The 27,530-nt window shown below is 51.7% G+C and overlaps 1 protein-coding gene across 1 annotated transcript in view; it reads right to left on the reverse strand.

Moving 5' to 3' along the window:
* LOC144754172 (E3 ubiquitin-protein ligase TRIM39-like) overlaps window positions 1–27,530 on the reverse strand; it is a 92,955-nt gene that overhangs the window by 40,823 nt on the left and 24,602 nt on the right. The gene's annotated exons all lie outside the window — the stretch shown is intronic.

The following is a 27,530-nucleotide window of genomic DNA, read 5'->3' on the forward strand; positions in this document are numbered from 1 at the left end:
GTGAGGACTTCACAAGGTAGTCCCTCATGAGTGGATTTCATCTCACTACTAATGAGTGAGTGCAGAATCAGAGTCTTCACATTGCAGAATTGTATGCATACTAATTTTAGTATTGGTTTTCCACAGAAAGCCCTGACAGAGCCATTAACTACTCAACCTCCAGTGGTTTACCTGAGATGCCTGTGTGGCACCAGGATTAGGTCAGTACTATAACGTCACTCGATTCTCTCGTGGATTGGGTAATAGGTGCCAATTAACCGGCAGTTGATCTTTCACCCATAGGTTGCCCCCTGCCCCCCCTTCCGTCCTGAAGAAGACTCACAGCGGAGGTATAAGTCACCCTCTATGCACAAGCCGAGTCGAAACATCGACGCACCCCACCCATCAACGGCCTGTATCTCATCCCATCCCCTTCGCTTGATGTTGCATTTATGCATTTGCAGAAAAACAGTAAAAAATGTTATAAATAATCTGTTTGGGTCAGACCTTTCTGTACTGGTCTCTTTACCAGTCCATTACCTAAGCATTAAAAATGTATAAACTCTGAATATTAGTGACTATTCACTTTTCCCGACCCATCACTAGCACACCCATCCGTCTCCAGTCAATTGAGCAACCTTTGTACCTTCCTTTTGTCTAAATTACCTTTTGATCTGTTTCAAGTATATGAAATTAAATATGCTGGACTTAAACAATTCTTTTGCGCTTTTGTGTTTTACATTGACTGTACGTTTTGAAAAATGCTATCTTAGATAGCAGGGTATGTTGTTGTGTTCCTTGTTGGTATGTCTTACCAGTGTTTGACTTAAGCAACACACACATGATAAGCTATAAATTACTCTTCTCTAAAGCAGTCACGGACCACTTGTTCATTACCTCATTGTACCCAGAATTTCTGGCAATTATTGGGTTATCCCATTATTTTGTAATGGGCTTATAGCCAATCAGAACATAGCAATCGGGCGCTCCCCATGCCAGACATCTGGATACCTTACCCACTGGCCGCATTGTGTCCATGCAAGGTCGAGGCCCATGTTGGAAATGGGATCCCTGGCTGGCCAGGGCTTTCGCCAAAGTCAGTCAGAGACCACCACTCCCAAGTCAGGGCAAGGGAGTTGCACGCCAAGATAACCCCTGCTCACCCTCAAGGTAACGTGGCGCGAGCAGCAAGGCTAAACTTGGAGGCGATGTAAGTTAAGTATTTGCGCACGCACCACAGCAACAACACCCAGGACCCACCACAAAGGAAACTCCACACAAGGTTATATAAAAAAATAGCCTTTGTATTACACCAAAACACATTAGATAAAACACACACTTTACAATGTGCCAGAGGCACGGGCAGAATATACAGGGGATATTTACAAGACAGGGCCACCTGGACCACTGTCAGGAATCAGCACTTTTAGAAGTAACAATACAATACTGGTAGGCCTAGAACTTAGAACATAGAGCCTATCGGACAGTACCTTCCGGCCTGGTTGCGTGGGATAATGTGACCTCCTTAGTAAACTTTAGCGGGCGACCGGCTAGCTATGAGCGTTTCTCTGGGGCGACCAATGTGTGCGGCTCAGAAGAGGAGGGGGAGGCAGGATGCGGGCGGCCCAGCGAAGCGGCGCGGCTCAGGGGAGAGCGGCGCGGCTCGAGGCTTGGACGGGCTGCCGAAGGGAGTGAACGAGGCACACTTCAGCGAGGCCCCAGTGGCCCAGGGAGATCAGACAAGTCCCAGCAATTTGTCAGGGAAGGCACAATAGAGTCCACTGGTCCTGGGACTCTGGTCAGGGGGCGAGCTCAGTATCAAGCCCTTGGAATATCACTTAGACCATCACAGAAAATCACTGTAGCACAATATAAAAATAGAGCACACAACCAGTAACTACTGGTAACCAGGACCTCACTAGCAGCACCTGTCCTAGGAAGAAAACAACCACCTCAGTATCACAATACAAGTAGGGGCATAGACCTGGGGACAAAACACATGATGCAATGCATACATTCAGAGGTGTAAGGAAGGAGGCACATGACGCATTATCAACACATTCAGAGGTGCAGCGCAGGAGAACACATGATGAATACCCATTCGGAGGTGTAAGAGAAACACATGACGCATCAACACACGTTCAGCGATGTAAGGCACATGATGTATCAACAACACATTCAGCGGTGCAGAACACAGGGTGCGCAAACATACTACACATTGTACATTTCCTAACACCCAAAAGCAATAGGACATAGATCATAACAGCATCTAAACCTCAGTTAGCGCATAAATCACCTTTAGCGCAGAACTCACAAAGTCCAGGTTGCGCCCCTGCGCCAAGACTTAAACGTAGCAGCTGCCCACTACTTGCTGGGCAGCTGAGGGACAGAACAGGGCCTAAACGCTGCAGCTGGCACTAAGTGCTGCGCAGCTGGGGGAGGCCAGGGAGGAAGGAGTGTGTCCACTCCTAAGTCCAGAGACATGTCCCTAGGAAGGAAAATACCTAAACGGTGCAGCTGCCCACTACTTGCTGGGCAGCTGGAATCAGAACTGCGACAGGGCTCTCACTAGCCCTCTGGAACCCAAAGCTGCGCAAACTGGGAGCCCTCTGGCTCTGCAAACAAATATGGGCTGGGAGCCTCGCAGGGCTCAACAAAGGAAATGCCCCCTAGAGCCTCTCTGGGCTCTCAGAACAAATGTGGCGCCTTCTGGAGCCTCTCGGGCTCAAGAACAAAGGAAAGGGCAGGGAGCCTCGGGGTGCTACGCATCTGCCCGGAACGTTGGAGTCCCTCTCGCGGGACTCGATAACAAGGGGGGCCTCAGGAGCCTCACGGGCTCAAGACATCACCATAAAAATGCCCCCGGGCCCTCGTGGGGCAACAACAGCACTAGGCACGAGATCGTGCTCCTGGGGGGGGGGGGGGGGGGGGGGGGGGTTGTGCAGACACCGACAATGTGTCCCGGCACTCCTCCCTTCCTCTTGCGGCCAAACTCACCGGGTCTGGCATCGGCGCTCTGCAGCGTCTCTCTTCCGGGCGGCGGTTCCAGCGGGGGGGTCCTCTCCTCTTCTCGAGGACTCCAGCTCTCCGCGGGACCACCGGGGCTCCCAACAGCTCGCGGGAGCCCCGGGCAGCATCTCGCCATCTTCTCTGCCGGCTTCTTCCTCCGGGGCTCCTCATCCGGGCAGGCAGCCAATCGCGGCGCGGCGGCGGGCGGGACTTCCTGAAGCAAGTGGAAGTCCCGCCCCGCTCCAGGCGCCCGGCCGCCTGACTTCCGGTTTGCGGCGCGAGAGGTGGTGATTCTAGCTTTGGGCACCTCGAATTAAACATACAGCGAGGTGGCAACTCGTTCGCTGAAAGTAATAAAATAAGGCAAATAACGCCGGGTGGGCACTGGCTGAGATCAATAGCGCTCCCAAGCGCTAGCAGGACATCAAGCGCTCCCAAGCGCTAAAAGGCAAATAAAGCGCTCCCCCAGCGCTAGGCACACAGAATACCGCTCTCATGCACCAGGGGTCAATGGAAAGCGCTCCCAGGCGCTAGGGCAACAGCAAGTAGCAAGTCCTTCAGGGGTCCATCAGTAAGCCAGGGGCTGGGCAGGGCCCAGGGGGGGGCAAGCCTTCCCCTGGGCGCCAGCAGCAGCACGCCCCTGGTAGATTCAAGTTAGCAACCAGAACAAGAACCTTTTCCAAGAGGTCACAGCCTCTTTTTATACAGACAAATCCTTTGTCTTTGGGCAGGGTGGGGGCAGAACCAGTCGCAGCTTGTCTGTGAGCACTGCTGATGGGCTCAACCACCCTCTCTATTCACTGGCAGGGCTAGGGTCACCAGTCACACCACAGGGGGCCGGAGCCAGCATTGTCAGGGGAAAACCCAGCCTCATTCAGGACACAGGTACACTCCTCCCCAGCCATCAGCATGCTAATCTCACACTCACCACCGGGCAGACCCATCCAGACTTCCTGGAGCCTGGCATGCCAGCCAGCTCCAGCCAATCACGCTCCAGCACCCTCACTGCACACACACAGCCATGTCTAGAAGTGGCCCTTCCCCACTGGACACATACAAGCCGCACATACCGTTGCGCAGCATCCACTCCCACGAGTTCACACATACCAAACTCGAGCCCGCACTCCCCACGCACGCATGTGTCCCCAGGGACACAGACATTCCCCATGCATTCCTATGGGAGGGCAGGCCTATCTCACACACGCACTCAGGGAGCGCACGCACTTTACACTGCGCCACAGTGTCAAAGTGCGCAAAGACCAGAAATCACTATAGTTTAAGGCAAAAAGTTCAGGGGTGAACCTGCCACAAGGCCCAAGTCCAACAGCCCACCTGGATTATCAATTAAAAATAATTTATGACTCCAGAGGCAGCAACCTATATTCTTCACCATACAAGGATCGCTAGAATAATTTTCCTGCTAATAATGAACTTTATATAAGACTGCTACAGAGTGATTGAAATTTGACCCTGTGCCTGTAACTGTTCTCCCGGCCGCTATGTTTAATCGAACTAACGGTTCCTGTTTTGCCAAATGCCTCTGGTCTCTTGTTTTTCAAAGATCTTTCATGTTCAAGCAACACCATTATAGAGATGATCTCCTTCCAAGGTGGGAAAATCTGGCCCTCGGTATCTATGGGAGGGTGAACATCATTAAGATGCTGGTTCTTCCTAAGGTGATTGTCTTGTTTAACACTAAACCACTTCCTTTCCCCAAAACTCTTTTGCAGAAATCACAAAGGAGGGTCGGAAGCTTTATATGGGCATCCCGGAGAGCCAAGATCTCATGAATGAAGCCCCGGAGGAGACTGAAGCAAGGGAGGGTCAGAAGCTTTATATGAGCATCCTGGGGAGCCAGGATCTCATGAAAAAAGCTCTGGATGAGACTGTTATGCTTTCCAGTTCAAGAATTCACGGCTCTTGGCTGGAGAGCTAGATAATTCTTACATGAGTCAATTGTATGAAGTTATGTTGACGCATTTAGGCCTCAATATGTTTTTTGTTTAAGTTTGGGGACCCAAAATTTTTAAACAAGTTACGTTGAATGTACTGTTAACAGCACAGAGGGTGTGGGTCTTCTTTAGGAAAATTCTCGGGATAGACTATAAAGCGGAACCGGCACCAATTCAATTTAGGGCTCTCCTGGAACCCCCAAGTAGATTAAAGATGAACTTAGTTATCTTCCCCAGCATGGCAACTTTTCCACCTGGGGAGACTTCAGGGAGAGATATCCAACATGTTGGGGGGCGGGGGCGCTTTCCAAATTTAATTACCTATAGAAGTGGTTTTGTCGGTCATCCAAAAAAGTTGTCGGAGGTGAGCTGTTCAGTGCAGGATTTTCTTGAGTGGGTGAGAGCTAAGCAACAACCTAAGAAAGAGGTTTTCCAGTGGTTTTGGATAATTATTTTTACAGCAGATGAGAAAATGGGAGGACCATCCCTGCACTGGGAAAAGGATCTTCCAGAGCTGGCTACAGAGCAATTATGGCGAGTATCTTTAAATCGGTCATACACTCTGGTCAAACCAGCACCACTTAAAAAGAATCATTTGTTGACTCTCCATAGAGCTTATTGGTCACCAGCGAAGTTAGCTAAGAAAGACCATGTTGGAACCATCAAAATCTAAGAAGTACAGTGACACAGAAGCGGACAATATACGAATGGCATGTTTGTGGATTGCCATTGTTGGCCTTCTTCCGGGGAAATGTAACTCAGGTGTTTCAAGAATTTATTGGCTGAAAAACTTAAGGTAAGCCCCTGCCTTATCCTATTTGAAATGGACTTGTGCCCTTACTGGCACGAGTTAAACTTGGATATTTATATATATACACATGTATATTTTTTCTGATATTTCTAGCAAGAAAGGAAATCTGTAAGAAATGGATTACTCCCAACCCACCAAAGTTATAAGAAAGGCTAAGATCTGTAAGAGATGTCAGTAGACTGGACTTGGACTGCAAGTTGGCCTTAGAAGAGAAAAGATGGTGTCCCTTTGTGATATGGCAAAGTAAATCGTAACATCCTATGATTTTACTTCTATCTTGATGAGAAAAGGGCAGTTCTCCTTCCTACAAAAGGGCAAAACTATAAGAAATATTCAGCATGCATGTACGATGGACACTCCGGATGGAGACATCTTGGCTCACAGCTTACTTAGCTGGATGGGGATATGAGGACAAGAATATATAAGCCATTCCTCTACTACCTTGGAAGGATTAGCACACCCTCTGTTACTGCAAACTCCATCATCGCTGATCTAGAACTTTAAAGCACAAACCCCTCTAAAAATATATCCTCAAGTTTACTAGATGGCTCAGTGAGGTAAGTGCTCACTGCTGGCATCTGTCTGACCTGTAAGACATAACTGTGAATTCCAGCAAGGCAAACTCACCCTTTTATCCTCAGGTTGTTACGTTGCACACAGTGGGTAATGGAAATGTTGTTATCAGCAATGATGAATGCTCAAAAGCTGCAGTACTTTGGGAGATCTCTGCCCAGAGATCTCTGCCCACAGTTCTCTGCCCACATACCCTCACTACAGAGGGAGACAGGCACATAATCCCTGCAAGTGTAACCACCATCATCACTGCTCTAGAACCTTGGTGGGGTTAGCACGCAATACCTACAACTTTAAACTCATCACTGCTCTAGAACCCTGGATCAATAAACACACAATCCCTGCAGCTGTAGACCCAGTCTTCCCTGTTCTAGAACTTTTAATGGGATTAGCACAGCATACTATCTCTCTAGAGAGGAGAGTTCATGTCACTATACGCTGTGACCTCGAGGCACTGTTACTTCTTAGGATTCTTCCTTCATCTTTGGCTGAACTTGTCTGTGGCATCCATAGGATCTATCTGTGATTTATCCTATGGGGATCCATAGGGTCGGCATGGGCATTCATTTTATTATTGATATATAATATTACCATCTTGACTCCTTCTTTGTGTATACAGTTGTGTAGAACGAGATGTGTTAAATAAGAACCCACTGTGCACTGGAAGCCTCCACGTGCACGAGGACGTGCATCCAAATCCCTTTATTCAATCCCAGTCTGGGGTTATTTACACCTAAAATGCATCCATCAGATGACCTTTAATGGGCCAAATGTGGGATGCAATGAATTCTGTAGTCAAAGCCTCCCAGCTCCGACTGATTCTCCCTTAAAAACATATTGGCGTTGGTTTACACCCTTGCAGACACTGAGCAAAGGATGTAAGAGGGAAGGGCCTTCCTGATAGAAAGGCTGGGGAGAAGCTGGACCCCCACCCTAATTACACCTCGAAAGATTCACACAAGGAAACTGACATCAGGCCTGGTCTTGCCTTAGTCACTCTGGACAGTTTAGAGACAAGACCAGGGGATGGGGAAGAACTGACCAGAACCAGTTTTGTGGTTGGTTGGGGAATTTACCCACAAAAAGCTGACACCAGTATGAAATGGGGACCTTCAGAACATTCCATCAGTACACTCATGGACATGTGGAAGATCCAGAAGAAGGACTGCCCTGCTGCTGCAAGGACTGCCCTGCTGCTGGGAGGACTGCCCTGCTGCTGCAAGGACTGCCCTGCTGCTGGAAGGACTGCCCTGCTGCTGGAAGGACTGCCCTGCCGCTGGAAGGACTGCCCCGCTGCTGGAAGGACTGCCCCGCTGCTGGAAGGACTGCCCCGCTGCTGGAAGGACTGCCCTGATACTGAAAGGACTGCCCTGATACCGAAAGGACTGCCCTGCTTCTGAAAGGACTGCCCTGATACTGAAAGGACTGCCCTGCTGCTGGAAGGACTGTCCTGCTGCTGGAAGGACTGCCCCGATACTGAAAGGACTGCCCTGATACTGAAAGGACTGCCCTGATACCGAAAGGACTGCCCTGCTGCTGGATGGACTGCCCTGCTGCTGGAAGGACTGCCCTGCTGCTGGAAGGACTGCCCTGCTGCTGGAAGGACTGCCCTGCTGCTGGAAGGACTGCCCTGCTGCTGGAAGGACTGCCCTGCTGCTGGAAGGACTGCCCTGATACTGAAAGGACTGCCCTGATACTGAAAGGACTGCCCTGATACCGAAAGGACTGCCCTGCTGCTGGAAGGACTGCCCTGCTGCTGGAAGGACTGCCCTGCTGCTGGAAGGACTGCCCTGATACTGAAAGGACTGCCCTGATACTAAAAGGACTGCCCTGCTGCTGGAAGGACTGTCCTGCTGCTGTAAGGACTGCCCCGCTGCTGGAAGGACTGCCCTCCTGCTGGAAGGACTGCCCTGCTGCTGGATGGACTGCCCTGCTGCTGGATGGACTGCCCTGTTGCTGGAAGGACTGCCCTGCTGCTGGAAGGACTGCCCTGCTGATGGAAGGACTGCCCTGCTGCTGGAAGGACTGCCCCGATACTGAAAGGACTGCCCTGAAACTGAAAGGACTGCCCTGCTGCTGCAAGGACTGCCCTGCTGCTGGAAGGACTGCCCTGCTGCTGGAAGGACTGCCCTACTGCTGGAAGGACTGCCTTGCTGCTGAAAGGACTGCCCTGCTGCTGAAAGGACTGCCCCGCTGCTGGAAGGACTGTCCTGCTGCTGTAAGGACTGCCCTGCTGCTGGAAGGACTGCCCTGCTGCTGGAAGGACTGCCACGATACTGGAAGGACTGGATTGCTGCGGGAAGGACTGCCCTGCTGCTGCAAGGACTGCCCTGCTGCTGGAAGGACTGTCCTGCTGCTGGAAGGACTGCCCTGCTGCTGGAAGGACTGCCACGATACTGGAAGGACTGCCACGATACTGGAAGGACTGGACTGCTGCGGGAAGGACTGCCCTGCTGCTGCAAGGACTGCCCTGCTGCTGGAAGGACTGCCCCGCTGCTGGAAGGACTGCCATGCTGCTGGAAGGACTGCTATGCTGCTGGAAGGACTGCCCTGCTGCTGGAAGGACTGCCCTGCTGCTGGAAGGACTGCTCCGCTGCTGGAAGGACTGCATTGCTGTCTGAAGAGGAAGGGTTGGCCCTGCTTGCCTAGGTCACAGGCTACCCAGAGTGACTATAAGGGTTAGTTGGCTGACCTCCTGTGTGAGCGACATTGACACCACAAGCTTCTAGAGACCTCCCTGCAATTGCCCTGCTGACCAGAACCAACTTAACCTGCCTGGACCTGCCCGAGCCTGCTGTTGGCCTGTAGGCATTATAGACTGTGCACTCTTGTGATACAACGCAGGGATCCTGATATGGTATAGCCTTACAGAGCGTAGACTCTTGTAATATGACGCCTAACTGATGACATGATGTATCCTTACAAAGTATAGTGTCCTGTAATATGACACCTGGCTCCTGACATGGTGTAACCTTACAGAGTGTTCACCCCTGTAATACGATGCATAGATGCTTACATGGTACAGGCGTACACAGTGTAGACCCTTGTAATAGGATGCCTGGTTTCTGACAAGTTACAGGCTTACAGATTGTAGACTCCTGTACTATAACGTCTGGACCACGACATGGTATAGGAGTATGCAGTGTAGACCCCTGTAATACGATCCCGATTCCTGACATGGAACAGGCTGTAGACTCTTGTAATATGTCGCCTGGCTCCTGACATGGGATAGGTGTACAAAGTGCAGACCAGTAATACAATGCCTGGATCCTGACATTTTAGAGGCTTCAGGAGGTTCCCTTGTTCCGCCTGATGTGTTTACCCGGGTCTGTTATCCTGATGAATCTCTTGGATGGCATCGTCATCCAAGTCGGTTCGTAGCCCCCTGCTTGCTGACAGTTCTCCAACCATCCAACCACTCCCAGGCCTCTTCTGGGGATGTGAAAAACCATGTTATTCCCTTTGCTTCCACTCGTAATTAAGCCGGGAAGAGCAGTGCACACTTAATTGTCTTGTCCCTCACCGCTTTTTGGACTTCGAGAAAGCTGCGGTGTTGTCTCTGAACTTTGAGCGTAAAGTCCTGAAAACATTTTACCTGTACATTATCACAAGTCTCTGGGGTGCCCTGCGGGCAGTTTTTAATATCACGTTCCGGTCACTGAAGTAAAAAATTCAGGCTATGATAGGTCATGGGGCTGCCCCCCCGGAATGGGTGGGACCATTGCACCAAAAAGTATTTAGACAGGCCTCGAGGCTGTAGCTCCTTGGTCACCAGATCTTCAACAAAGAGTTCTACTGCAGGCCCCCCTGCATGCGCCGGAACCCCCAGTATGCGTATTTTGTTGTGTCACATTCTATGTTCAAAGTCCTCCAGTCAGGCCTCCATTGGGGCTTTAGTCTTTCGTAGATTGTGAACTTGGCGTTTGATGGTCTTAGTGTCTAGCCCGAAAGAGGTGGTAGTGTCTTCTATTTCCTTCACTCGTGAGCTCATGTTCCGCAGATCCGCTCTCATTAGGGATACCTCATTTGTGACCAAGTCCATAAGTGTTTCCAGTGAGGACTTTAACCCCTGGATCACCGTCATGATATCTTGCAGCGTCAAGCAGTCCTCCCATTACGGAGGTGGCCTCACAGCAGCGTTTGGTCTCGGGCCTCTTGGCAAAATGGGTGCGAGCTGCCCTCCGAGGCACTGGGGCTTAGCCTGTACCCACTGGTCGGTCGTAGATATGAGGTTTTTTCATCCACTCTTCCCCCAGCAGGCAGCAGAAAGCCCATTAGACCACTAGGGATTATATTTGGAGGGGGGCGCCCCCCTCTGGCAATGGGTAATGCACCCCCCTACCCACAGGCCCAAAAGTCTTTCTACTCCTGTGGGGGCATATTGGTGGTTTTTACCCACTATACACCCAGTGGGGCTGGCACGGAGCAGGGTAGTAAAAGAAATATGTAATCTACCTTCTTTCCACCACGTCTCTTCTAGTCGTCCCTCCTCGTAATGACGGCCCTTCTCGGCCAGAAACGAGGAAGCACTCAGGCTCCCCTTAGCAAATCACAACGCTGCAGTGAAGAGTTGTGATTGGTCTGGCTGCCGTGGTTCGGCGCTCAGCCAGGGACTGTGTGCATGGGCATGTTCACGATCCAGGCTGTAATGCAGCCTGCATGGAGAACATGCAAAACGCGCTTGATGGTTTGGCATGCCTGAGACGGCCGGTCAAACTCTCAGGCGCACTGACAACAGGCCATACCACTCCCCGCGGGTGCCTGTTATCCCCCTGGCCCCTCCTCCCAGACGCCAGGACACAAAATAAAATGATAAGAAACCGTGGTTTATTATCATTTTTTTCTTCTTTTGTTTACCTGCTGGACGGGGGGGAGGGGACACCGCTGTAGATCCCAGGGATGATTGTTTGGGGGAGAAATGGGTGGGATCAGCTGACCTAGGCATTGGGCCTAACCCAACCTCTCAAATGAACGGTAATAGTCTTTCTGTCCAACCCAGGGGGCAGATGAGAAGTCTTTAACCCAATAAGCTCCAGTGGGAGGGGCAGAAAGCCCACTAGACACCTGGGAGCTTTTGTATTGCTACAATGTGTGGGATGGACCGCCCCCCCCACCCCCTTACACATCATGTCTAGCCTTCCCCTGAAATGTGACCCCAACATTCTTTCTGCCCCCTTGGGGACTAAAGCATCCCCATCTATCTGGCAACAAAGGACATTTTGATTTTGGATGCTTTTTTTTTTAAATTACATGCAGGCACCTGTCCTACTCAAGCTGCCACCTCAAGCTCCACCATCACAGGTATGATTAACTGCCCTTCAGGAGGCATGCACGTTTTCACGGGGTATGAACCCCAACTGCCTCAGCTCTTGACATCACTGCGACACAGGTCACCACTCCTGGCTACTGCAGACGTGTTCTCCCTGCAGTATCGCCACCGTAGGCACCAGACTCCAGGTGTGACTCTGACTACCCGCCTGCTCCACTCTGCGTTCACACATCCAGACCACGCAAGATGCCTTCCATCCTTGCCATCAATTCTCTCATGATCTCTTGGGTGTCCTCTTCCAGGCACCTACATGGAAGGTGCGGCCGGACAGGATAGAAATGTATTTCACAGGCACCAGTGTTTTGGAGGCGAGGAAGAAAAGAGACAACACTAAAATCAATGGAGATAAAAATGTATTCCAAATGACAGCCAAACCGACTACCCTTAACAGTAGTGGTCAAAGTGGAACTCACTCATGAGAAACAAGCAGTCAGGACAAAGGTGCACATTAACAAAGAGTGCAGGAATGCTGGCAGGCAGCCACAATTCTTCAGCTGATCCACTTTGCCTCCACTGCTGAGCTGGACAATCTTCTCCAGGAAAGCAACAGCTGTTTCATGGCATTGGGTGTTTGAAAGAAAAGACTTTGGATCTGCAGATCGATCAATCTATTGACATCACCGAGTGGCGATTCATCTTCAGGCAAAAGTGGAAGAGGAGCTATGAAGGCTGGAAGAGGCTGACATCATCGAGCGAGATATGGGCCACTCCCTGGGTTTCCACAACTGTTGTCACCCGGAAGCCCACACAGCCAAGAGACGTGTGGCTGTGTGTGGCCATGCACCTCCTAAATCAGGCATGTCAAAGACAACATATCACGCCTACAAAGGATGTACTAATAAATGAGGTCAAAGGAGCTAGCTTGTTCTCCAAAACAGATCTTAAGTCAGGGTATCACCTGCTGATGCTCGACCCCACTTTTGGATATATCTCGACCTTCTCCACACACCTGGGTCTGAGACTATACACAAGATTAAACTTCTGAATCTCCAGTGTCGCTGATGTTTTTGAGAACACCATCCAAGACGTTCTATATGGATTGACTGGAATAGTTAACATCAGTGATGACATCTTGGTGCAGGCACACAATGTGACAGACATTATTGCCTCCGAAAAGTCCTACAGTGCCTTCAAGAGGCCTCAGGCTAAACCCTGCAAGTGTAACTTTCCAAAGAAACACATCAGTTTCTTCGAACAGAGATTTTCAGCGGGAAACGGTGGCTCCGAGACCGAACAAAGTCAAAGACAAGAAATCTGTACTCCCACCAACTTTCATGACAGGAGTAAGACGTTTCCTAGGCATGATGACATACTGTGGTAAGTGCACAAAGAACTTGACAGCCTTTACGGATCTAACCCAGGCACTTACAAAGACTGATGTCAAGCAATGGTCATAGAGGGTAGATGGTGTTTCAACAGGCCAAGGATGGGACGCCGTAGTATCTGACGCTCCCTCACCTGCTTCTCCAGGCCCCAGGCAATATGACTTCTGCCTCACGACTCTCCCAGCTCCACTCTGGACGTGCCATCGCCGCCTACAGCCTCCGGGAACTAAAGTTCCCAGCAGCCTCCGGGAGGTGGGCCTGGCACGTTTTCACAACTCCGGCAGCATATTAATTCCTTCTGAGGCTCCCGCCTCGCGGGAGCTGTGAGGGTGGTGCCCAGGCAAAACCCAGGCAAAGGGTGAGCCCGTCCATGCCCGTCAGAAACAGAAGGAGGCTGGGCCACCCGTTTTACGCCCACAATTTCAGTTACAGTGCTCCGTGGCCTTGTCCCCCATGACACCGTGCCCGGAGCTCTCCCCTCAGCCCAACTTGCACTAGACTCCCAGTAGTTACTGCCCAGCTGCTCCCCTCTTGACCTTGGTAGCCTGGGCCAGCTGTACTTGACCTTGCAGTCTAGCTTCTTCGTCTTCCCCCAGTCCCTGCCTGCCCCACCGATCCCTTGCCTCCGGCTCTGCTGAGACTTCCCTTCCGCTGCCTGGAGGCCTACCGCTCACTACGCCTCGCCTCCCGCGTCGCTCCTGGTCGTGCCTGCTGTTTCCCCTTATGGTCACCATTGGCACCCTCTTTCCAGTAACCCAGTCCTCTGGAATGGAGATCATAGCGCACCCACGTAGCTGACGCGCAGAGTGGGTAAGCTGTGCATGGACCTCGCTCTGCACTAGGTCTCCACCCACCATGGACCGCCTGAGCTTCACAGCAGACGATCTTTGGGGCAGATGCATCAAGCATTTTTGCATTCACCAACGGACAGATTCTGCGGATCTGCCCGTTTGCGAACACAAAAACTTCTTTTCAGATGCAGCAAACCAAATTTTGCGATTCGGTAACCTGTTACTGAATCGCAAAATGGGTTTGCGATTCGGTATTAGGAAGGGGTGTGTTTAGGTTGTCCCTTCCTAATACCGAATCGCATCGGTATGTATGAATGTTTTGTGACCGTATTTGCGGTGGCATGACATTCGCATGTTACCTCCTACTTCAAGGAGGTGGTAACCCATTCACAAATGGGAAGGGGTCCCCAAGGGATCCCTTCCCCTTTGTGAATGTTTGTAAAACCATTTTTAAGAACCTACTCATTAAAAATGAAAAGAAATCTTTTCATTTTTCCTTTTGTAAAGCATCTTGTTTTCCTTTATGGAAAATGCGCTGCTTCACAAAAAAAAGTTTGCTTTATTTAAAAGCAAACACGGACATGGTGATCTCAGCAGGCTATCATCCCCGTGATTTTTGCGATTCCTAGGCGGTCGCAAATTGCGACCTACCTCATTAATATTCATGAGGTAGGTCATTTGCGACCTCCTAGGAATCGCAAAAGGTGTACTATACACCTTCATACATGGCATTTTCCGATTCCCTAATTTCGAATCCTTGTGATTCGCAATTAGGGTATCGCAAATAGCTATATTGATACATCTGGCCCTCAGAGCCCTGGACCTCGGATCCCAGAACAACTCCTGCGCCCAGGCCTCCCCCTGGACCACTAACGGCCCTTTCTCCTACCGGAATTGCTGATTTATCTGCATCACAAGAGAAACAACAGAAATCTGGAAAATCATCACCACCCCAGACCCCGTCTTCATCACAGAGACCTTGCTGAACTCCGCATCAACACCCAGTATTGCCACAGCCATACCAGACGGATGCAAGATCACGCACAGAGACCGGACCAATAGAAATGGCAGCGGCACTGCCATGATCCACGAAGAGACTCTCAAATGTGGAACCACCACAGACAACACCACCCCCTTCATGGAGCACCTCAACTTCCAACTCCAAAAGAACAGCAAAACCACATTCGGAGATACCCTCGCCTACAGACCTCGGGGACTCCGCCCTCCCTTCTGCAACCCCATCTCTGACTTCATCGCTCATATAACCATTGAGGTGAAACCATCTTCCTAGGGGACCTCAACTTTCACCTTGAAAAAACTGATGATACCAACACGGCTGACATCCTAGAAAGAATGGCCAACCTCAAACTCGAGCAATTAGTCACGGACCCCACTCACATCGCAGGAGACATGCTTGATCCTATCTTTACAGCCAGCAACAGAGTGAACTACACCCACACTGAAGAGCTCACCTGGACTAACTACCACTGCGCCCACTTCCTCGTCTCAGAGCCCCTCAACACCTCCACCTCCACGGCCAACAAAACATTTCGCAGCTAGTCCAAAGCATCAGAACAACGCTGGATCAACCTCCTCAACTTCCACCTACCCACCTCCACCTGGACACGGAATAAGCAGTGGACAACTTCACTAACTGGATCACAGCAAGCGCTGATGGAAGTCGCCCTGAGGAATCCTACCAACCCCAAGAAACAAACACAACACCCACCAGGAGATGAACTAGTACACATGTTATGGAGCTGCCCCCGAATAGGAGTGTACTGGAAAACGATAACCAGGATATTACACACATGCACAGGTCGAGCACTACCTTTTGAATGGTCCGTAGACCTCCTGCATCAATTCAGGAGGACACCTGTCACCAAAGTAGTGTCTAGGTTCCTAGACTTGGGGATAATAGTAGCTAAAAGGCTCCTAACTAGATGGTGGAATGTGGCGGACCCACCAGATGTACGGGGATGGCGTCACTCATTGTTCGCATGGGCCAAGTCCGAAAGCATCTCCATCAAGCATGAAGAAACGTTAGGACTGTGTCGAGAACCCATAGCAGGATGTTGGGACAATCTCTTAAATGAGATGCAACAGATAGAGGGCGGTGACCCTGAGGATTCGCCTGGTCGAGACTTGGGCGAATAGATGTAGCGGACCAATTATACCGCTAACGGGCGTACCATGTTTTCCATGGGTGTACGCAGACCACTTAACAATGTGAATAAGCGTGGACACTACGCAAAGGGGACGTTGAGTAACACAGCAGCAAGGAAACATTACGCAAACATGCACGAAGATGGAGAGATAAGTTACTACAGGCAGGTCATTGTTTTGGTTGTTCTTGTTTATTCTGGATTAATCTGTTAATAAGCCCAATGTCTCAGAACTGTAAGGGCTCTTACAGAGCACTGCATTTGTTTAATTTATACCTCACTATACGTTATTGTAGCTCTAAATAACAGTCCAACTCATGAGGAAACTCCAGACGATCCTGAACACAGCGGCCAGGCTCATCCTCGACCTCCCCAGACGGACGCACATAACCCCTCACCTCAGGAAACTCCACTGGTTACCAGTCATGAAGAGATACCAGTACAATACAAGTCATACAAGGCATCACACAATGAAGGGCCTGCGTTCCTCAACCAACGCATGACCTTTCACCAGCCCACCAGGAAACTCCGATTCGGATCCCCAGCTGCCACCAGTCGCATCCGTTGGACTAACAGGGTGTTGTAATCTCCCTCTTCCCCTTCACCACCCCTTCCCCTCTTTCCCCTTGGTACAGCCCACTCTGTCTCCGGGAGTGCGTGTTAGAATGTTCGGCAGTGAGAGACTGCCGCCAAGCTGGGAGCACCTGTTATACTTATACTTAATAAACTTGATATCTGAACCCTCTACAGTAGTGATTATTACTACATTTCTGGCGACGAGGACGAGGAGCTGAGCCAGGGTCAGTTAGGTGCTTTCCCCCCTGGATATGTGATGCTTGTGCGGACCTTTGAATTGAGAGACTCACCAGTTGACGATTGAAGATCACTGGACAGCAGACATATCGGCAAACCAGGAGGTAATCATCGAGGTGATTCCGGAATGGTGAAGGTGAGCTGGTGCCGTGTGGAAAAGAGGAACGTTCCCTCCTTGTATGAGGTCTGACTGGCGTCGGTGGATTTGGTAACCAGTGTCCCCTGGCGGTATCCCGCGGTGGTGGAAGTAGCGTTCCAGGAAGCAGCGGGAGGTAGAGCCGAGAAATTGTTGGTGACGCGACTGTGAAAAAGGTGACTGGTATCGGGACACGAATCGGTCACAACTGTGACAGAAGACGCTGAGGAGAAGCGGGTGAGGAGGTATACCTGCTGTTAGTGCTGTGGATGAATATAGCCGGACGGGCAGAGCAGCGCGGTTCTGGCACAGTCCTCTTTCGACGTCAGTTGGGCTCTGTCAGTTGCTGTGCTTTCTACCACTACCGCCCTGGTGACAAGTGTGAGGCGGTCTTCAACCAGAAGGGTTACTGATTGGGAGCCAAGGCGGAGCTGAGACGCCGTGTCGACGACAGGAAGTTCCTGTTAATTAATCCTGGCAAAAGAAAGAGGACTTCGAAGCATATTTCCCTTTCTGGTGGCCTGTTGGAGAAAAGTAAGAAATTAGAAAGTTAACTCGGTTTCCCTGTGGTGCCTCCGGGAAACGGTCACGGAGTGGGGAAGCAAGACTCAAGACTATAACCGAGGGATTCGTCTAAGCAGATGAGGTGAGCTTAAGAATCTGCGTGTTTGACGCTGGTCCGAGGCAGAGCGCTTGGTGATCGTGAGTGGAATGAATGACAGCACGGGGAAGCGGAGATCTCCTACTCACAGTATTATCCGAGGCGAGAGAATTATAACATTATAGAATTCGGGAGTTTTCATGTATTATTGGGAGGAAGATCATCCGAAGGGGACCCAAGCTGAAGCAGAAGCAGAAGCGTAGGGAGCCTTTAAAACACGGTGAGGAGCGTGATGTGGAACACAGGGTTTTAGGAAACTCAATAGACTGAACAGTGGCAGTGCGCACAGCTGTGCGAGGAGACAACTGAGGAACAAAGAGTGCAGCGAAACCTTTGTCTCCGGGATTGAAATTAAACTGAGGCAGCAACGTGAGCTGTATGAAGTGACGGTGAAGATCAGGGAAAGCAGTCAATCCCTGTTGAAACGCGCGAAAAGGAATTGAGGGTAACACAGTGTGCTGCATTCTTATAGTACTGTACGGCAGCAGTGAACTGAGCTGTGTGGAGGAAAATCAGAGGAACAGAGAGTGTTGCGAGCTTTCGTTCCAGTCATGGAAGATTAACTGTGGCAACACGTTTGGCAGTATAAATTATCTGAGGTGATCAAGAAAGGGACTTAACCCCTGTGGCCACGCGTGAAACGCAACGGTGGTGTAATCCTATGAAACTGTACGGCTGCAGTGAACTGAGCTGGGTGAGGAAAAATCGGAGGAACAGAGGGTGTAGCGAGCTCTCGTTCCAGTCATTGAAGATTAACTGTGGCAGCACGTTTAGCAGTATAAATGAACTCAGGTGATCCAGGAAGGGAGTTAACCCCTGTGGCCACGCGGGAAACGGAACGGAGTCAGCGCCGAGAAGCGGCGTGAGAAGATTGCAAAGGTGTAGGGAGCGCAAGGAACCCCTGTGGCGGAGTCATTACAGATTCGAGGCAGTACGCCTTGGGAGGGACACGTAACCTCTTTGTATCGCGGACGGTGGATTTACTAGGGCCACAAACCTACAAGCGGCGCGAGCAAGGCATATTTAGGGATTTCAGGGAGCTAGGAAGAATAACAGTAGGTGGAGCAGGAAAGTTTCCTTCACATTTAGTACCCCAGTGCCCTCTTCCAGCGCATTATTTTGAATCTGCTAGGGGCGACAGAGATCTCCACAAAGTACACTCGTACCGCCATCTGTCTGGGTGTGGTGGATACCACATCTTCACGTGAATCACTAGATATAGCGGTGCATTCAACATGGAGTGGGGCCTAAGGTATAATTTTCCGCCTCCAGTGCTGTTTAAGGAGGGGGATGAAACAAACACAACAGAATGGAGTGATTGGAATGAATGCTTTGAGGAGTACATATCAGTCGTCGAGGAAGAGGAAGTATCTCTTATACAGGAGGAAAAGGCTGAAGTATTACTTCACATCTTAGGAACTGAAGGACGGAAAAAGTACCATGAAAAGGGAAAAGTATTCACGAAAGGATCAGTCAGAAATGTGAATGAAGGCATCGGGAGTGCGTGGGATGAATATAAAAAACAAGTCTTGTTGATAAAGGTACAAAGGGAAGGAGTGATCAAGGAAAGAATGGTAAGCCAAGAGAAAGATAATACCAGAGGAATAAACCCGGAGTGTACCACCTTCATAGGTGGAGTAGGGACATATATGATCTCATTTTCAGGATCACGTGATAGTTTGTTAAACAAGAGCAAATGGAAGAGAGAATTAACTAAAAAAAAAAATGGAGATGAATTCAAAGAGGCCAACATTTTCCTAAATATGGACACAGGGGAGGATATCAATGGAATAGGTTACAAAGTAACGGATTTAATGCACAAGAGAAATAATACTTGGAGTACCATATGTATAACAGAAAAAGGATCCACCAGGCCAGGGTGGAAGGATCAAAGGAAATTGGAAATATCAGGTAATGTAAGAAGAAAAGAACACGTGGGTGAGCTGGCACAGATCCAAGGCTCACAGGGAAAAAACAGTGAAGCACGGAAGACCCGTGTGTTGACATTGAAGGATTCGGGTGACATTGATGGAGCTGCAAGTAACAAAGAGTATGGAAAAGAAAGTAAGAAACATGAGAAGAAAAACAGTGAAGAAATGAAGAAATTCGAAAGAAAGGGAGAGTGCATAATTACTACAGCTAATGAACGGCAAAGGATAAAATGTAAGAGTAACCAATTCAATCACAAAGGGACGTGGCAAAGAACCACATCGTCTGAGTCCAAGATCAAAATGAGGAAAGAGTATGAAGACAAACATGAACAGGAAAGAGATATAGTTCTCCACAGACAAGGGCGTGAGGAAGCAGTTAATGGGAGAGCGGCCGGCACGGATGCAACTATGGGTGAAGCATGGATCGCTCGCACGTCACCGTCAAAAGGTTCGGTGGTTTTTCAAGAAGCTGCAAGCAATACAGGATGTGGAAAAGAAGTAGCAAAGGACAAACTAAGGAAAAAACTTGAAATGTACCAAAGTTGGGTGGACGAAAGAGAATTACGTAAGAAATGCGAGAGACAAGGCAGTGGAAGTGAAGTTGTGAAAAACAGAGAATTCGAGAAAAAAGAGCAGCGCATTGTAAATGCAAGAAATGAGCGGAAAAAAGTGAAAAGTAAGAAATACCTCTTTAATCGCAGTGAGACGAGGCAAAGTATCTCACCGGTTGAGTTCAGGACTGAAACAAGAGAAGAGTATGTGAACTATGGTGGGCAGAAAAGAGAAAGAGACTTAAGAGTGTCGGAGGATAAGGATGAGAAGAAAGCTAATTACTTTCAAAGACCTTACAGTGGTAAGATGGAGAGTGAGAGTGGGGAAATGCAGGAATCATTAATAGGTCCTCCACCCAGTGGCCTGTCAGGGAAGAAGGGTCCATTTAATTATAATTGGAGCAAGCAGGAGTGTCATGGCCCAGGATACACTATGGAGTTCTTCCAGGGGAATCAAGGAAGGGAGCAGAAGGTCAGACTGAGGTCAGTAGAGACTGATGCTAGTGATCCGGAGCTGATTGAAATGGAGTTCGTAAAAGGTATGGACTCTGCTTACGGCCAAGGTAAGGAGGGTAGAAGAGGGACCATACCAGTCATCGAGGACGACATTGAGAGAGAGTCTTATCTTGTCAGAGGGAGCAGGCGGGGTGTATCCGGGCCCCAGTTACTGCCCAAGGTAGAAAACAGCGTTACTGCCTACACACCCTCCCCGATGGATATGGAAAGACTAGTAGAGGAGTGCACAACTCCAGGCGGGAATAAACTGTAAAGCTTGTTCACACTTAGAGGATCCTAGGGGAAAAAGTTAGGTTGCACTTTTTTTCCCTGCCTTCTACCCTCGCTTTGAGACTTATCCCGCAGTTCTTAGAATTGCGATGGTGGAGTGGCAGAAGTGGACTTCTAAGGATCGGCATATCCGACAACACTTATTGTAGCACTCAGGGTGTTCATTCCTTTGGGAGAAAGGTCAGGACTTATCACGGGTCCTAGTGGACCAAAGGAACCAATGCTCGGGACTACCTTTTGTCAGATCTACATTGAACTTAACGTGATGAGTTCTATAGTTTACTGTTCAATTGTTCCCTTGATGTAGCCCCAGTTCTCCTTTGCCCTCTCCTTCCTTCTCCTGTCTCCACTCTTCCTCTCCTCCCATCCCCCTTCCCTCTTCCTGTTTTCCCCCCGCCTGGGGCGCCGCATTTCCTTCCTTTCTGTTCTCCTTAGGGGGGAAGGTGTGTTGTAATCTCCCTCTTCCCCTTCACCACCCCTTCCCCTCTTTCCCCTTGGTACAGCCCACTCTGTCTCCGGGAGTGCGTGTTAGAATGTTCGGCAGTGAGAGACTGCCGCCAAGCTGGGAGCACCTGTTATACTTATACTTAATAAACTTGATATCTGAACCCTCTACAGTAGTGATTATTACTACACAGGGGCGTCCGCTCGTTCTCTCATTTGGCAGCCAAGACCTGAAACGGCCTCCCCCTGCACCTCTGAGCCAGTTTATTTGTCACACGCTGCTTGAACTTCCTCACCTTGCACCTTTTTGGGCTACAACAGACAAACTGCCAAGGCCGCATATCCCTCGTGAATCTGACCGGAACCTCAGTGTTGGAAACATGTGCAAATATTTTATGTGGTCCACCACCATCTTTATTTATTTAGTTAAATGATCCAAAGGGCGTGTATCCGTGCAGGCTTTGAGGAGAATATATTGTTAGCTACACAACAGAATACATTACTGAGAAGTTTGATCTCTCATTAAGCTCTGTGAATAATGCCCCGGTTACTTACCGGTAATCTTCATTACTCCGAGTATAGTCTTCCTCGCCACATGACTTACAAAGTGAGCTTCAGCTCCACGACAGAACCCTCCAAAGTAAAAAAAGCCTCCCACCCCCTCCTAACATGGCCGACCAGTCACACCTGACCTCTATAAGAGGCGGGCCGGCCCAACCAACAGCCTGAACAACCAAGCAAACAATGAAGCCGATAGCCAGACAGGGAGGGGGGGAGGGAACTCATGTGGCGAGGAAGACTATACTCGGAGTAATGAAGATTACCGGTAAGTAACCGGGGCATTACCTCCTCGTTAGTCTTCCTCGCCACATGACTTACAAAGTGAGCAAATACCCAAGCCAAAAAGGCTTCATTGACCACCATAAGAACAACACCACACGGCGATGCCGATAAACCAACACAAGGTTTAATCAGTACAATGCAAAGAAAACAGGGATTACAGCAAACCTGAATCAAGACATAAATAACAAAAGGCCATCAAGGAGCCACAGCTCCCGCACTCAGAACGGCCCCAGCGAAGTCCCCAGGGACAGAACCACCCAAGACAACACGATAGTGTTCCATGAACATGTGGGGGGACGACCATGTCGCCGCCCGACAAATCTCCTCAGTGGAGACACCCTTGAAGGAGGCCCAGGACACAGAGACACTCCTCGTGGACTGACCCTGGACCCCCGCCGGAACCACCGAACCCAGTGAAGCATAGGAAAGGACGATAGCCTGTTTAAGCCAGCGACTCAAGGTGGAAAGAGAGAGCTTGTGGCCCGAATGAACCGGACCGAAAGTCACGTACAGGCTATCACACCGGGAAAGGGAAGACGTGCGCTCAAGGTAAACTAAAACAGCACGCCGGAAAACCAGCAAGGACAAGGAAGGATCCGTGTCGGGAGGGAAAGAAGGCAAAGACACCTCCCGAGCCCGGTTCACCAGGGAAGGAAACGGGGGTCATGACGGAGAAGCAACCTGTCCGGCAAAGCCCGCAAGAAGAGAGGGGAGCGGAGGAACGACCCCAGCTCGCCCATTCGCCCAGCAGACACCACTGCCACCAGGAAAACCACCTTAAATGTGACAAACCGCAAAGCCACCGAGGCCAGGGGTTCAAAGGGAGGACCCTGAAGTGCTCGTAGAACGAGAGGTAGATCCCACGGGGGAGACAGGCAGAGCGTCCGAGGGCGACGGAGAAAACAACTCCGGAGCAAACGAGCCACCAGGGAATCCAGCCCGTCGAAATCCGGACAGCGGAAGGCCCGCAAGGCTGCCCACAGGGCCCTCAGGGAAGAAGGGGCAAAGCCCAAGGAAAACCCCTCAGCCAGGAAATCCAAGACCCGCAAGGGATCCACGGAGGCGGGGTCAGCACCCAGCAGACCGCACCAACGCGAGAAAGAAGCCCAGTGCCGGGCATAGGAAGATAAGGTGGAAGACCTGCGGGAGCCCTGCAGCAAATCCACAACCCCAGAAGAACAACCCCGAGCAAGCAGCGTCACCCGCTCAAGAGCCAGGCCTGCAGACGGAGCCGGCGCAACACCGACTCCGGGAGCGGGGGGCCCGTCAACGGAAAGGGCAGATCCGGGATCGGCCAGTAGGCCCGAACCGCCAGCACGCAAAGGAGAGGGAACCCGGGGCGGTGGACCCAGCCAGGAACCACCAGAAGCACCCTGGCTCCGTCCAAGCGAATGTTGCAGAGGACCCGGGGAATCAGAGGGAACGGGGGAAATGCGTACAGCAGACCGGATGGGCAAGTGAATGACAGAGCATCCACCCCCCCTGGACCCGGGAGGAGAGAGCAGAACTTGGGAAGGAGGGCCGAGTCCCCGTCCGCGAACAAATCCACCGGAGGCAGACCAAAGCGAGACACCAGGCGTTGAAACACCACCGGGGCCAGGGAGAGACAAGGCAACGAAGGACAAATCCGACTCAGTCGAACCGCCTCCACATAGTCGGACCCCGGGAGATAGACAGCCCGAAGAGACAGGACGGACGCCTCCGCCCAAGGCAACAACTCCAGAGTCAGCAACCAAAGGGAGCGAACCCTGCACCCCCCCAGAAGGGAGACATAGTACCACACAACCTGGGAGACCGTCCAGACCCAGACACGGTGACCCCTTAGAGAAGGAGCAAAATTGACGGCAGGCCAAGAGGACCGCCACAACTCCCGATAGAACGAGGAGCAGGGTGCGGGCAGGCGAACTTGAGAGGCTAGGTCTCACTATTTTGCTCAGGCTGTGTTACACCTACCGCACACAGGTGCCGACCTACTACCGATGGGCATGAAAGCTGTGGCCAGCACAGTTTCCAGCCTGGGTCGGTGCACGACACAGTACACAACCCGAAATTCTAGAGTACCCCACTAGAACACCACATAGATACCCAACGTAGCATGGACACCCGATCAACACAGCTGAGTGCAGCCCAGAACCCCTGAGCTCAAGCAAACCACAAGCCTCAGCCTCCCAAGCAGCAAGGACAACAGGCACACGCCCCCATGCCCAGCCCAACGACCCGGAATCGACCCAGCGCCCAAGGACGCCCCCCCCAGCCGAGGAGGCAACGGACGTGACCACCCAGGACGGGGAAACCAAGGAGGCAAGACCCCCGGGGAGGCGAGACCCCATGTAGGTAGCAACCAGGCCCGACCCAGCAGAACTCCCGAGAGCAGACGAGATCAGGAGCTAGTAGGGAGGGACGGCCGCAGGCCTCACCAATCAGCCAACCCCACACCGAACGAAGCAGAGGGGAGGACCGGGCCCAGGCACACGACCCTCGAAGGAGGACAGGCCCGAGACAGGCACAGAAGGGACCACAGTTCCCAGAGCAGGGAGCCGAGGGAGGGGACCAACCGGCCCTCAGACCAACCCCTGGGACATGGAAGGAAGGGGACCAGAAAAAGCAGCAATGCCGCCGAGAGCCAAACCGAACACAGAAGCGCGGAGCGGCGGGATACAATCACACACAACCCAAAACAGGCCGAATACATCCCAGAAAACCTTCCAGTGACAGAGGAAGGAGTCGATGTCCGAACCCCCCGAGAAGGGGGGACCCCGAGGAAGGCCCGCATGACCAGCCAGACCGAACGCCGGCCAGCCAGTCCGAAAAACCCCAGACCCGAGACAGACACGTCCCAAGCCGGGACGAAACGGCGGGGACAGCCCCCCCCCAGGGAACCCCCCGGAGGGAGATGGCCAAAAGACAGGATCTAGTGGCGAAAAGGGAGCGGCCGTACCAGGACGAGACCGGGAATAGCCGAAGCTCGGGCCCGGAAGCCAAACATGAACGCACCTTGCAAAGACAGACACCCTGCATCCAGGGTGGCAAGGCCGTAGGCCCCAACCCACGAAGGGGCGAGACGCCCTCACCCACAGGCGGACGAGGAGACACAAGGTTGGCCGAGCCCAGGGGAGCGGGCCCCAAACGAAAGGACAGGAGACAGCCAAAATAGGCCACTCGCCGAAAACACAGTCAGAGAGCACACCTTCGCTGCCAGAGGACAAACCCGAACCATACTCCCTCAACGCCCAACACGACGGACGCAAGCAGAGGAATGGAGTCCTGAGACATGCGGAGAAAACGCATCCAAGAGAACCCCGGGAACAACCACCGCCGCAGGAGGGAAGCGCAAGCCCACCTAGACAAGCGAGAAACCCACTATCCACCACCCCCCCACCACCTCCGACGGAGCGGGGCCATCGAGAGGGAGTCGAGGCGAGGAGGGGGCAGGGCAACCCGCCGCGCAAGGACCCCAAGAAGGGACAGCACAGTAAAACAGGGAGGCCCCGCAGACGGCGACAGAAGAGGGGTCAGGACCCCCGCCTCCCTGAGGAGACCAGAAGGCACAGCAACCCAGAAGAGCAAACTCACTGGAGTCCGGCGTCACAGTCCTGACGGTTCAGGGCGAGCCTAGGACCGACTACACAGCCCACATCCCCACCGGAGGAAACACGGGCCCCCAGGACGCCAGAAAGGGAATACAGAAAGGGATCCGAACCCACGCCTTTCCGCGCACTAATAGATCGTGCAAAGCTCACTAGCAAGAGCCGTCTACACTCTGAGTCTAATCAATACATTTAGTGAAATGGTAAATGAAAACCAATCAGCAGCTCCAGGTGAGGTCCGTCCTCGGCATGGCACCGTGCAAGTACTGCTGTAGAGCACCTCGCGCTATTCGAATGCGCCACCGGAGCTCGCAGTCTCGAAAATTAAATGCCCCCTCCGAGGATCGAACACAGGACCCTCCGAGTAAGAGACCGACGCACTGCCCATTGCCCTAAGCCGGCAGCGTCCAAACAGCTGAGCCAGCAGGGGAATGCCGCGCATGACCGATGAAGGTATTCACCGGCCGCACCTGGCGGAAACCAAACCCCGCCCACAAGAGGCGGGAGGCGTCCGGAGCCAACCCCAGCGCGGCAAACCGCTGCGGGCCGTAGGGGAACCAAAAAATCGCGAATGTAGGCGGCAGCGACCAGCGCCGCGGTACCGAGATCCAGGCCGGCAGGAGGGGAGCACCCGGACCCGGTCAGCAGAGCCCCCGAGGACCCGCAGACAATGAGCCCGCCCCCGCCGCCGCGCCGCCTAAAGAAAGAAGCAAAGGCACCCAGTAAGTGCCGCCTTAACTCCGAGGCTCACCACCTCGGCCAGGTGCAAGCACTAGCAGAAGCGCCGCGCACCTGAAAAGGACAACGGCAAATCCGCTGCTCCAGGCGAGGCTCCAGCACGCGAGTACAGGCAAAACCAAATGCGAAGCCTGCGCACATGCAATTGCCACAGCCCACGCATAGGCGCAAGAAAGCAACCGGAGCCCCATACAGGAGAACCCCCAGCGCTGGACGCAAAAGCCCACATAGTGGCAAGGGCTCTTCAGTAACGACCTTGGGAGACACGGGAATGCACAAACACCCCACATCCCCGGCCGCCCCCCCCCCCCCCTGTAAACCCCTGGCACGCTATAGCAGCACCTAACCGGCCCCACAGGAGCGGGGGAAGGAAGAGGGGGGGTATTTGAGTTTAAGGTACCAGGGACCGCTAAAGCAGGATCCTCAACCCCAAAACCCATGGGCCAGCTAACGCCGGCCCATCTTACCTGTACAGCGCCTCTGGAGAGAATCGCGCAGAACAAAAAAAACAGGCTGTTGGTTGGGCCGGCCCGCCTCTTATAGAGGTCAGGTGTGACTGGTCGGCCATGTTAGGAGGGGGTGGGAGGCTTTTTTTACTTTGGAGGGTTCTGTCGTGGAGCTGAAGCTCACTTTGTAAGTCATGTGGCGAGGAAGACTAACGAGGAGGTAATGAGTTAATAAGACCAGCCAGTAAACAAGCAGCACATATGTGTGTGTCACCGCATGGTGAAGGTTTGGAAACTTATTTACAGGTTTAAGGATTGAAATGAGGCCCGTGGAAGGATCCCTCTGGAATGGAGGCACTCCACAGGAGATCGAGATGTGGGGGCAGTCTCTGCAGGTGAGGGAAGGTGGCTGAGAGGGCTGGAGTCAGCTCCTCCCCCCATTGCCCACAGGAACGGAGACGAGTGTGGACTGACACCCTCGCCAATAGTGTGACCACGGTGCAATAGTTGTAAACAAATGTCTCTTTATCTTATTTCAGAAATGAAAAATTACAATGATGTGATGCCCCAGGAACACACCCCATGTTTTCAATGAAGTACGACAAGATGCTGAGCCGCTGATGTTCATTGTTTGAATCTGTATTGCTACCAAAAATGACA

The sequence above is a fragment of the Lissotriton helveticus genome, chromosome 5_1 (assembly GCF_964261635.1).
Source record: "Lissotriton helveticus chromosome 5_1, aLisHel1.1, whole genome shotgun sequence".
Taxonomy (NCBI): Eukaryota; Metazoa; Chordata; class Amphibia; order Caudata; family Salamandridae; genus Lissotriton; species Lissotriton helveticus.